The following is a 12711-nucleotide window of genomic DNA, read 5'->3' on the forward strand; positions in this document are numbered from 1 at the left end:
TTTTGTGGCCATTGCTAGGCAGATGTCGATGAGGGACCATGACCAGAATGCGGAACAGTGCTGGATAAAGAGCAAACCGCTCCGGAGCACCTCCATTGAAATGACGGAGAACTGAGAAACTCCAGCGGGGGACATGTAACCTGTCCATTTTTGAGGAACTGGACAGGATTTTATATAACTACAAGACCACCCAACCTAGGCAGCTTATGGAGTCTGCTGGCTGCCTTACTTCCCCCCCTAGGATGACCAGCAAGACTCATCGAGGAATGAACATGAGGAGACCAATGAAGAGATCTCCCCAGAATGTCAGGATCTGTGCAGGACTCAGGACCCTGATGATAGCCAAGTAGAATTGAGCTCAGTTTCTGCTCTGTAGCAACCATCCCTGATTGCCAGGCAGTAACCCAGATCAGGACTGAGGGGGCTGATCCCATGGAGGGAACCTCAGCATGTACGTTTTTTATTATTTTAAAAAAATAATTTATTATTTACATTTGTATTTATTATTATGCTATCCTGCCATGCTATCTTCTGTTCTGGGTGTGCCATGGCCACAGCCATTGTAAGCAGACATGAACTAGAAGCTTTTCCGAATCTGAGGTCCTGCTTCCCTCCCTCTGCCCACACTGTCCATTCACTGCCCCCCCCCACCCCCACCTCGTACATCTTTCCAAAACGGCAGCTGCTCTGGGGGCAATTAGCCTGTGTCTCATCCTAATGTCCTGGCTACCGACTGTTTTCAGAAGGCACATATACTATGCCCCCTATTTTCCTTTCCCTTTCCTTCAGCTGTCCTGCCTGGAGAATGCTGCCCCCACTCCCCAACCCTGTTAGCCACTTCCAGAAGCAGGGCAGGCAGCATGGTGCAGCCTTTGTGTAAGGAAAACATTCTTTGTATGAAATGCAAAAGTTTATTCAGACAGTGGTTACAGGAAGAGAAGTTTGGTTCATGGTCTCACTTTTCATGAGATAGACATGAGCATTGCATGCTCATAAAGCCACAAAGAATGGCTACCCAGTAAATGCCCTGCAACACTCATTTTTACTGATGGGTAACAGTTCCTGAAGCATTCAGCATATTTTTCTTTATACTTTCAACTTGTCTGCAGGGGAGATAGAGCAAAAATCTCAAGCTGAGAAGTTGCTCAGTTTTTGTTCAGAGATTGAGAAATAATTACACGACCATTCCTACTAGCATAGCTTCCACTCCTGTAATACTTCTGCGGGGAGCATCTTGGTGAATAACTTCACTGTGTATCTCCCTGATCTACCCTTTGCCTTTTGAATAAGGCCATTATTTGCCTCTTAGTCACCTAGTATTAAAAAAAAATGCTACCACAGCCTCCCTAGAACATGAACAATAATCATTTGGCATTTTTTAATACCCCCCACAGCACTGGCCAGACCCTCAAAAGACAGGCCTCTGTGAGGGGGGCCTGCTCCCCACAGATGCTGCCTAGTGGCTAGGCAAGGGCGTGATAGGACCTCTTCTGTCTTTGTGCCTCCTGTTGACAGCTGCTCTGGCCATGCTGCAATCTCTCCCTTTCTGGGCCATAAGTTGTGTCCAACCCTTCTGGGGTATATAAAGAGTCCAACAAATGCTAGTTCTGCTGCCCAGCAAGGAGCTTAGGGCTTCACCCAGTGAAAGTCCCAAAGTCGGGACTCTCAAGATATGGGCTCTTCCTAGTCCCAAGTCTCTAGTATCAGAGATAGTCTTTTTGCCTCCAGCTCCATGACAGGTTCGGTAGATGAATCCAGATGCACCCTTTCTAGCAGCTTCCAATCCAGGACCCAAAGGTAGGCAGTTGAGTCCTATGCCCTGGAATGCTATGTGGTTGCCATCCTGGTAACTTCCTACCAGCCTAGCCACACAAGAGGGAACAGCAGAGACATGTAAGTAAAATAAAGAAGAAGTCTCCAACCTTTCACACATCCAGCACCCTTTGCCCTCAGCAGGTCAGGCAGGCCATCCCCAGCCAGTGGGTCTGGCAGCTGAGCCTCCCACAGTTCAAGTCTGCTAACCTCTGCTGGCTGCCTGCAAGTGAGCTACTCTGCTCCCATTTAAAGCTCCTCTTCCAGCCTGTGCATGCATTGCAGGTGTGGCAGGGCAGAGCTGCCTGGGCCCAGAGTGGCTCTTAACCCTTCCTCTCCAGTGTGGCGTTTGTACACCCCATCCCAGGCCCTTATCAATGGCTGAACAGCCAGCAAACCTGAGGGGGAGCAAATGGAAAACTTGTGATGAAATGTTTGCGGCCATCACTACAGAAAGAACAAATAGAAAAATGTAGAGAGGTGGAGCCAGTATCTGAAGATTGAGAGAGGGAATCTGGTAAGGAGCTTTCCACAGAGATCATTGCAGCGGCAAAGGACAGCATGGCAGTTGCTAGGGAAAATGTGGCCATGGCCAGAGACAATTTGGAAAAAGGGAGATGCAGAGGTGACTCCTGGAGGCCATATAAAGCCGAAATGCCCTGTTGCAGCGCATGTTGCTGTTAGGGCGGCAGACAATGCAGGACTGCAAATCTACACGCAGCCATGCTATGCAACCCTTGGACAATACAGGCTGCTGGAAACAACAGCATCTCCTCCTCGCTGTATCCCCTCAGCACTGCTCCTAGAGGCGATTCCCCTCACAGATCAGAGCAGCGAGTACAGTGGCACCTAGGATCCGAGCTCTTTTGAGCCCTCTGTCACCCTTGGTAAACTCAAGTCTCTGCACTCCATGCCAGAAGGCCATAAACCAGAAGAGGTATACTTGCCTGTTATTTTAAGCCCTCCTGCATCTTGTGTTGTGCCTTGTACTGTACTGTTGCACTTTACTGTTTTGTTTCACTGCTGGTGTAATAAAAAGGTTCTTCATTGTTTTGTTTTGTTTCTTAATTAAAAGCTGTTTTTTCATTTTCATGTCAGTTGATGGTTCATTTCTGTTTGTCACATAATAGTTTAATAATAAAAACCTTTAAAATTGCATTCATAAGGAGTCGACAGTTCAGTTTACACAGTAAATAATTAAATTTGCACTATTTCATAAGGTTTTACAAACATGGGTAGGCAAAGAGACAAGGTACAATAGGGATCGCTGCAACATTGCTCTCCATTGCCAATAAACACTGAACTACACAAACAACTTCTACCACTCTCCAGGGTTAACAGTTGGATGTACAGCTACCAGTTTCAAGCCCGAGACTCAATATAAGACCAATAGGAATACCTGACAATACTGCCCCAGCTGTTTGCATTTTATATTAAACACATTGCTGGCTGCTTAAACCGCTGAGTGAGTTTCTGTACCTCAGCCTGCACCTGTCATTAAGGTTTTCTCCCTTAGTCTCACAAACGTTGTGCAAAATACAACATGCTGCTATAATCTTTGGGAATTTTTTTTCTGCTGCTTCCAACCTATTTCACAAACAATGCCATCTCCCTTTCAAAAGGCCAAATGCACATTCTACTGTCATTCTGCAACTAGTGAGGCGGTAGTTCCTTCTGTCCAAGCGGCCCATGAATGGCTTCATTATCAAGGAAATGGAGGGTAAGCTGGGTCTCCCAGGATAACCAGGCAATGTTCACACAATTAATGTCCACAGTGATCCAGTCCTTTCTCCATTAATTTAAAATAGAGCTGAATTCCAAAAGATCCTAGTATGAACACCACACAGTCTTTAATATATTTATTCTCAAAATACCCTGTGAGGTACACAAATGTTATTATCCCCATTTTACAGATGGGGAAATGAGGCACAGAGACTAGCCCAAGCTTACAGAGGAAGATTGTGGCAGATGAGGGACTCAAATCCAGGTCACCAAAGGCCTAGATTAGTACACAAACCACTGGAACATCCTTTCCTTTTGAGTACAAACAGGAAGCAGATATGTTTGTGTAAAATGCCATTTTTATATAGTCACTCTTCTGACCATAACTGTGTGTATGAACTTTTAAAGCATATTGCTTTTCATCCTTTAGTTTTGTGATGAGAACTAGTGGTTGAGGACAGCTGGACAGAGCAAGCACCTACAGAGCCTTGAAAAAAGTACTTGTAAAATGCATAAATTAAGAACTGAGTTTGAAAAAGTATATATTAATACAGATTTTCCATAAGCACCATCTTGAACAGCACTGCTCATGGTCAAAGTGTGACAGCTCCATTCAAGAGATTTAGAAATCATGCTGTTACAAAACAAGAAAGATAAGAGAATGAAAACAACAGTGCTGCAGGAAACCAAGAATTTTGGACATCCTAGTGGCTAGTGAAGGTCACAACAGTATTGTTTTTATATACAGATTTTATCCTCTTGACCTAAAATAATATCCAGCAAAGACTTAGGAGTTCTGTGAGGATATCTCTAAGTTTTGAGGATCAATAGTTCTGACTCTTTGGGAGGCCCACAATAGGCGACTGATCCATGAATATTGAAGTCAGTAGGAATCTGTCCATTCCTAGGATAGTGAATGGTAAAACATAATGTTGCTTTTTTTTTTAAGAAACTTTTTTTTTCCAAATCTGAGTTATTTTCCACAGTGTGGAAAGGACAGGAGTCAGCAGCAACTACAAATACCTTTACAGGGAATGTGTTCCTTTTTGGTCATGGAAGACAGGGCCGGCTCCAGACACCAGCGCAACAAGCAGGTGCATGGGGCAGCCAAGGGGAAGGGTGGCACGTCCGGCTCTTTGGCGGCATTTCAGAGGAAAGGACCTGCCGCCGAAGTGCCGCTGAAGAAGAAAGCGGTGCGGTGGAACTGCTGCCGAAGTGCCGCCGATCGCGGCTTTTTTTTTCTTTCCCCGCCACTCGGGGCGGCAAAAACCCTGGAGCCGGCCCTGATGGAAGAAAAGAAATACTGTGTTTGGAGGATGGCCATTCTCAAGGCCAGATTTAGTACAAGTCTGTAACTCCATAGGATGTACAGCATGGAGTTTCCTGACTGCTCTCACCCCTTCCCAAGGGTATTATGGCAAGTGGGTATAATTTTGCCTTAAAACAAAGATGGTATATTAAATTAAATGAAAATAACTTTTCTTTTTACTATTTCATCATTCATTTTAAACATTTTGAACCAGATCGTCTGCAGTGGTGTAAACCACTGACTTCAATGACCGTTCATCTCAAAATGCCAAAGCTTTCCTGTTCTCACTAATGTCCCAGTTCAGAGGAGTGTCCCTGTTCAGGAAAAATGCTTAAGCTTATGCTTCACTTTAAGCAGGATGTGTGAATCTCACTGAAGTCAACTGGATTGCAACACATGCATAAAGTTATGTGCTTAAATGCTTTCCTGATTCAAAGCCTTAAGCATGTGCTGAAGTCCCATTGAAATTAAGTACTTAAATTCTTCATTGAATCAGGTCCTAAGTACAAATGCAAAATTGTATATTTTAAAACTAATTTTTGTAGTTAAATTATATCTGACAGGAAAAAAAACAGGAAAGCCAGTAAGCACCTTCTTTGCATTTAGAAAAGCAAGATACAGCTTAACTACCATAACATTTTTTGCAAGCAAATAAATGAAATGCAGTTGTTTCCAGGCTGATGACTTCTGTGCCATTGTATGTGCTCAGATACAACGGCATGCTCAGATACACCTCTACCTCGATATAACTCTGTCCTTGGGAGCCAAAAAATCTTACTGCGTTATAGGTGAAACTGCATTATATTGAACTTGCTTTGATCCACGAGAGTGCACAGCTGTGCCCCCCTGGCGTGCTGCTTTACCGCGTTATATCCGAATTCGTGTTATATTGGGTCGCATTATATCAGGGTAGAGGTGTACCATGTGATGACAGCAATATAAATACATAATAGATTAGAATGTTGTCAAGAACCTTTTACATTAGATAGATGAATTAACTTTTTATTAGATCCAGAAGATTTTATGGGATTGATTCTCATTTTAACTACGGTCCCTTTATATTGATCAGGTGTAATTTCACATTTATGCTCATTGTAAGGCCCTTTTGCTCTGCCAGAGCAGTATAAAGGGAAGTTAGTGTAAATGAGAATCAGACCCTAGGAATCTAACAATGCCATTTTAAATATGTAATGGAAAAGGTGAGTCAAAATAGTTCCATTAATAATTATTCATTCCATCAAGACCTGATACGACGTAAGTGAGATAGTTGGAGGAATTTTTCTCACCATTTGTGCCAAAGGAAGTGCAATTAGTCTTTCTTTCTTTCTTTCTTTCTTTCTTTCTTTCTCCCAAACTATTGTGTAAAAACAAAATGAACAAAAAACGTGTGGAACCTGAGAAAACAATGAAATGCAGAGATAGTTCAACCCCTGAGCCAGATCTGCTTCCTCCTGTGTAAATCACACAGAAGGGGCATTCATACCTCTATAGAACCACCATCATTTTTCACATCCCTTTCCACTGCATTATCTTAAATGGCAGCAGCAGCACAGAGGCCCTGATTCAGGACCAAGGCACAGCTTGCAAGGGCAGCATTTCCCACAGAAAGAAGAGATCCATAGGAATGAAAGGGCACATTACTCTTGAATCTTGACCTGCGTGTACTTCTACTACCCCCACCCCCTTCCACCCAATTGAATGGCTATTTATCATGTTGTGCTGTCATTTTTCATGCCTGCTCATTGTTGTGTAAAAGCTGTGGAAGGGGAGTTGTTAGTTCTGGGAGTAGCAGTAACTCCTGTGTGATTTGCCAGTCATAGTATGTAAGCATGCTAATCTCAAACCCTGTTTTGTCAGGACACACCCTCTCAGCCACATAGTCAAGCTGCTTGAAATTATGTAGAGTTGGCCTTAGTATTAATAAGCTGTAATTGTCCAAATGACTGGCTAACCCTAGACCCAGCTACTTGGGCAGTAGGTGTGCACTCTAGTGAATTTTCACACATTTAGCACTTTTACAGACATTAACTACCTGTCACAGTTCCCTTTTGATTAAGGTAAGTATTATTTTTATAGCTAAGAATAACGAAGGCAGAAAGTTTAAGTGACTTGATGAGGCCATGAAGAGAGTTGGTATCAAAACCAAGTTTAGAGTCCTTGTTCTCAGCTCTACCTTGTCTGCTCATCCCTGCATCATATTATTGAGCTGCCTCTGCCTGAGGCTAAATGACTTGCTGATAGGGCAGCAAAGAAATTTGCTCAGCTGCTGAAGACACCTAACTGGGATGGAGCTCATGCTATCACTGGCACCTTGGGCAGCACTGCTTATGTCAGTCTGAGGTCCTTCCAAAAGATGGACATGTGGTAGTAGAGTTCATTGGTAAGAATAAATGGTCAGTTTTCGCAGTGGAGAGAGGGTAAGAGTGAGATTCCCCCAAGGATTTGCACTGGGACCACTACTGTTCAATGTATTCATAAATGACCTGGGAAAAGAGGTGAACAGTGAGGTGACTAAATTTGCAGAGGATACAAAATTACTCAAGATAGGTAAATCCAAAGCTAACTGCAGATGAAATTCAATGTTGATAAGTGCAAAGTAATGCACAATTGGGGGAAAAGTCCCAACTATACATACACAATGATGGGGTCTCAATGAGTTGTTACCGCTCAAGAAAGAGATCTTGGAGTCATTGTGGACAGTTCTCTGAAAACATCCACTCAATGTGCAGTGGCAGTCAAAAAAAAACAACCTAATGGAATGTTAGAAACCAGAGCAGAGAGGAGAATATGACCCACTATTTTTAGTTACTCAGCAGTGCAGGAATGTTGAAGCTGAATATATGGGAGATAATCTGTTATTCTGAAACTCCTGCAATTCACAGACACAACAGTTTAAGATGTGTATTCTTCTGAGCACAAATTCCTGATCTGAATCTTACATATGCAGTTATGCGGGAACATGAGGCTAGACATCCACGCAAAGAAATAATAAGCTAAGAAGGAATCTAAACCAAAGTAAACGACCTTTTAAAGCTGTGAGTCCCATGTGCCTTAGAAGTTTTTGATGCTGACAGTAAAGCAGCTCTTCTAATTAAGACAGCAATTACCTATTCTAAGTGGAAATGACCTCATCATTTCACTACTGTCTTCATTGTGCTGCTGTCTTTAGAAACTTCTACTGGGTTTTCTGATTGTTGTGAGGTTACAAGTTTCCCAGTCAGTGTTACTACACAAGCAAGCAAACATTTGTTCAGTAGCTTTTTTCAAACTTAAGTATTCCAGTTATTTTACAAACACTTAAGTCAAAGAGGAGCATGGGATAGAAAATGCCCCTTAGCCCTGGGGAATATCCTCAATAAAATTCAGCCTCTGCAGGGGAGGAGGTGGCAGGTTAAATACAGGGGACTAGCCACTGGCTACCAAATTCTCTCTGCCCAACCAAAGTGTGCAAGGGAATGCAGTGCAAGTTCATGGAGGATAGATCCATCAGTGGCTATTAGCCAAGATTGCTAAGCCTCCAATTGCCAGACAGTGGAACTGGACAACAGAGTGGATCACTCAGTAATTGTCCTGTTCATTCCTTCTGAAGTATTTGGCAGTGGCCACTGTCGGAAGACAGGATTCTGGGCTAGACAGACCATTGGTCTGACCCAGTATGGCCATTCTTATGTTCCTAAGTTAGTGCCCACTGAGAGCCTGATCCAAAACCCATAGAAGTCAATAGGAGTCTTTCCATTGACTTCAGTGGGCTCTGGATTGTACTCTGAGTTATCACTGCTCTTCTTTGGACTGTCAAAATAACACTGGACAAATCCTCAAAAGTATTTAAGTGCATAACTCCCATGGATTTCAATGGGAGTTAGGCACCTAAATACAGTTGCAGATATGCGACACTCCCCCTTGAGGGAAGATTTAAAATAAAGCTCACAGTTTCCCATCTTTTGCATAACCGGGTTATTCCAGTACAAGGAAGCATGGGATCTTGAACTTTTCTTAATCATCAAATTCATCTTTGGCTGCAGCTTGTCAATAACAGTATTAAAAACAGAATTTAAATGGCATCTTGCTGCAGTTCAAATGCTGAGCCTTTCTAAGCCAATCTTAACAAAAGTAATGTATATTTGCATGCCCTTAGAAATATGGTATGACAATCCAAATGTCAAGGCTCAGACCATTGTGATTTGGAAACATCCAAAAGCAGGTTTGCTGTTGGTAAAGTAACACAACCCTCAACAAACTAACTCCAACAGTATCATATAAGGCTGAATTTTTATTGAAGTTTTTAGTAACAATATAAACCATAAGAGCAAAGTCCAGAATAAGCATGTAGCTTATTAAAATTCACTGTATTTTATAATGCTTTTTGTAGCAACAAAAACACATTGAAATGCATGTAAATGTTATGGGCCAGCTAGTGTTTTCCATTCATATCCCCTCACACCACTGCACAGAGGCCATACATTATTTCTTGCACTCCATAAATTCAAGGACTACTCCTAAAGGGGTATGCAAAGTGTGGGAAAGAGCTCACGCTGTACCGTTTCATGACGTATAGAGGCAGCGGCTGTGCTCCCTCTGCATTCCCATGCTATATGGCTGGTCCTTGAAAACTCACCTAGTTTTAGCCTGGAAGTCTGGCAATACCAAAGGTCTGGGGGAAGGGGATGACAATAATTCAGAGACACTTCCTACTTCCATTAACTCTTAGCCAGGAGTTTGAGCTCTTCCCACTGTGATGTGAAGGTGAAGTCCTACCTCATGTTTGTTGCTTTTCCAGTATATAAACATTTTGTGTCTCCTTTACATTGCCCACAGGTATATTTTATTTCTTTATTAGCCATGTGCATTATCCATTGCCTGACTGGCATGAACAAGTTATATAAAGAAGACGATTTATTTGACCATGGATTTTTGTCTGTTTCTAGTCATGTGCATTTTACAAGTTATATATATGTCTGGAATTAGACATTTGTACGGCTAGTGTGAACATCCAAAGAAGAATAAACATTTATTTTAGAAAACAGATAAACTCTCATGTTTTTGTCCATAAACCAACTTCAAACTCCCTGGGTTTCAGAAGAAGCTTCCCCTAGGGGCAGATCATTCCATAACTATCTACTACAGGGTATCTTGCACTTTTTCTGAGGCACCTGCTCCTGGGGACTGACAGCGACAAGATACTGGGCTAGACAGGCCACTGATCTGATCCTATATGCCCATCCTCATATTCCAGTGGGCCAATTTTTCAAAAAGGCCTCAACCTAGCCTTCAATAATTTTCTTGGTTTTAGCTTTTTTTATATACACTTTGTCTATATATTACAACAGCTCCCTGTGGGTCTAATCTTGCAAACACTTGCATACATAATAAACATAGGTGACTTCAGAAGGCATCCTCTCATGAATAAAGTTACTAATATATATGTCTGCAGGACTGCATCCTTTATATACTCATCTAAATCTACTATTTAAAGACAAACACCCTAATTTGTGTGTAGAAATGTGATTTGCTCTCCCATGTTCGTTTCTGTATACACAGCAATTTCGAGGTAAAAAAAATCATGAAAAAATGTTTTTGATCCAGAAAATTAAGATTTCCGTTTTAAAGATTGCTTTTGAAAAACTGACCCTGTGAGCTAAGTTCACTTCTAGGAGTGGCAAAACTTTATTTACATAAGTGGAGTTGTTCCCACTTAAGGAAGCAACGAATTTGACCCTATGTGTTTAAGACAATATTTTTTTCAAATAAAAATAGCATATTATAAAATACTTGAACTTTTTAAAAATCACTAAAATTATTTCAGTAGTATGATAACACACAGTGTTCCAGTGATGGCAAAGACATATTATTTACAAAATAATAACCTATAATTTGTCACAACAGCACTGCTTCACCAGTCACAATAATGGAATAGAGTCATCTAGTATCAGATCTGTTCTTCTAATGTCCAAAGAAAAATGGCAACTAAAAAGTGATGCTTTACAATTTGTGAATTCCTCTCAGAAATGGAAACCTGTCTTGAGCAATAACATTTTGTTAGCATCTTATATTGCTTTTGATGCACTGGATCCATCAAATAGAATGTAAAATTGCCTTGATAATTTAAATATTTTGTATTTCAAGCACAAATTTTGAGTACTACACCAAGTTTGGTGTTATAACAAGCAAAGATCCCATGCTGTTTTGCCCTTTCTTTAATCTTCAGATCAATAAACCAGTCATTTGTATTATTCATTATACTATACATTTGATCCAAAACTTAAAGTACACATATGTCTCTGGGTGTAAATGTCATTGTGTTTTGCCCTTATTTAATTTTACTGACTTTGAACTTTGACCATATTACTTACATAGAAAAAGACAAGGGGTGAAATCTTGGCTCCACTGAAGTTAATGGCAAAACTCCTGTAGACTTCAATTTGCCAGGATTTCACCCAAGAAGTTCAACCTGAGGGCTCTATGTTGGAGTGGGTCAGCATGTATACAGTAAGAAGAACAGGAGTACTTGTGGCACCTTAGAGACTAACAAATTTTTTAGAGCATAAGCTTTCGTGGGCTACAACCCACTTCTTTGGATGCATATAGAGTGAAACATATATTGAGGAGATATATATACACACATACAGAGAGCATGAACAGGTGGGAGTCTCTGTATGTGTGTATATATATCTCCTCAATATATGTTTCACTCTATATGCATCCAAAGAAGTGGGTTGTAGCCCACGAAAGCTTATGCTCTAAAAAATTTGTTAGTCTCTAAGGTGCCACAAGTACTCCTGTTCTTTTTGAGGATACAGACTAACACGGCTGCTACTCTGAAACATGTATACAGTATAATACTGGAATAGTATAACACCTACGATAAGCCTGCTATATCTTAGATGTAATTATACTGCATTATTTAAAAAAAAAAAAAAACAGAAGCAAACTCCCCAGATTCTCTGTTTCGAGCAGAAAGGGCCAGATCTTTAGCTGATGTAGGATGCTTAAAGTTAACAGAACTACAAAGAATTACATTATCTTATGATTTGTCCCCAGAGTTCTTTTATTAGCCTAGTGAAGGCTGAAATGAGGAAGGAATAGATTTGTAAATTTCATCCTTGATTTTTTTTTCTTCTCTTCCATATCAACCATCAGAGATTTTACTCCGTTAGCTTTTCAGTCTGGATCTCTATGATTGTTTTTAGCAATCTTGCTCCCATGACTGGTTGTTTGGATCCTCTCCCAACTGGTATCCTTCTGCCAAGAGGAGAGTCTATTTAACCTTAATTTGACTGTAATCATAAAAGCCTCCAGGGCTTGTGGGTAAGTAGTATAAGAAAACAGCAATTATTCCTTTTGCTGAAGAAGCATTCCTTGATTAAGGAGCATCCTGTTTTTCATTGTCCCATTTCCATTATTTTAACTTCCTTGAGATAGATGGTTTAAAAAGTCTTTTCAAAGCATAAGTTATTTTATATTTGTATAAATTACATTTATAAGAAGTCTCATTTTGGAATTTGGTCTGGCTATTGTCCCAAAACTTCACAGGTCTTTAATTATCTTCTTTGTCTGATAGACTCTGGCATTGCATTAATGTCTCTTCTAGACCATCCTGTACTTTTTTGTTTCATGCTGCTGTTTAATTTTGTACCTTACAGTAAAGATTAAAGATATAAGAAGTGTTTAAATCTAAGTGAGCCTTTTAACCTAGTTTGAAATGTTCTGACTTTTCCAAGTGCTGCATTATCTTAGCTTTTTTGTTCTGTATTTGTACAGTGCTTACCCACAATAGGGTCCTAATCCAGGACTGGACTTCTGGGCTCTACAATCAGTGATCAACATCAATTCTGCCTGCATGTTGTCCTCCGTCATGTATCCAAAACTCC

This window comes from Chrysemys picta, chromosome 5 (genome assembly GCF_011386835.1).
Source record: "Chrysemys picta bellii isolate R12L10 chromosome 5, ASM1138683v2, whole genome shotgun sequence".
In the NCBI taxonomy this organism is placed as follows: domain Eukaryota; kingdom Metazoa; phylum Chordata; order Testudines; family Emydidae; genus Chrysemys; species Chrysemys picta.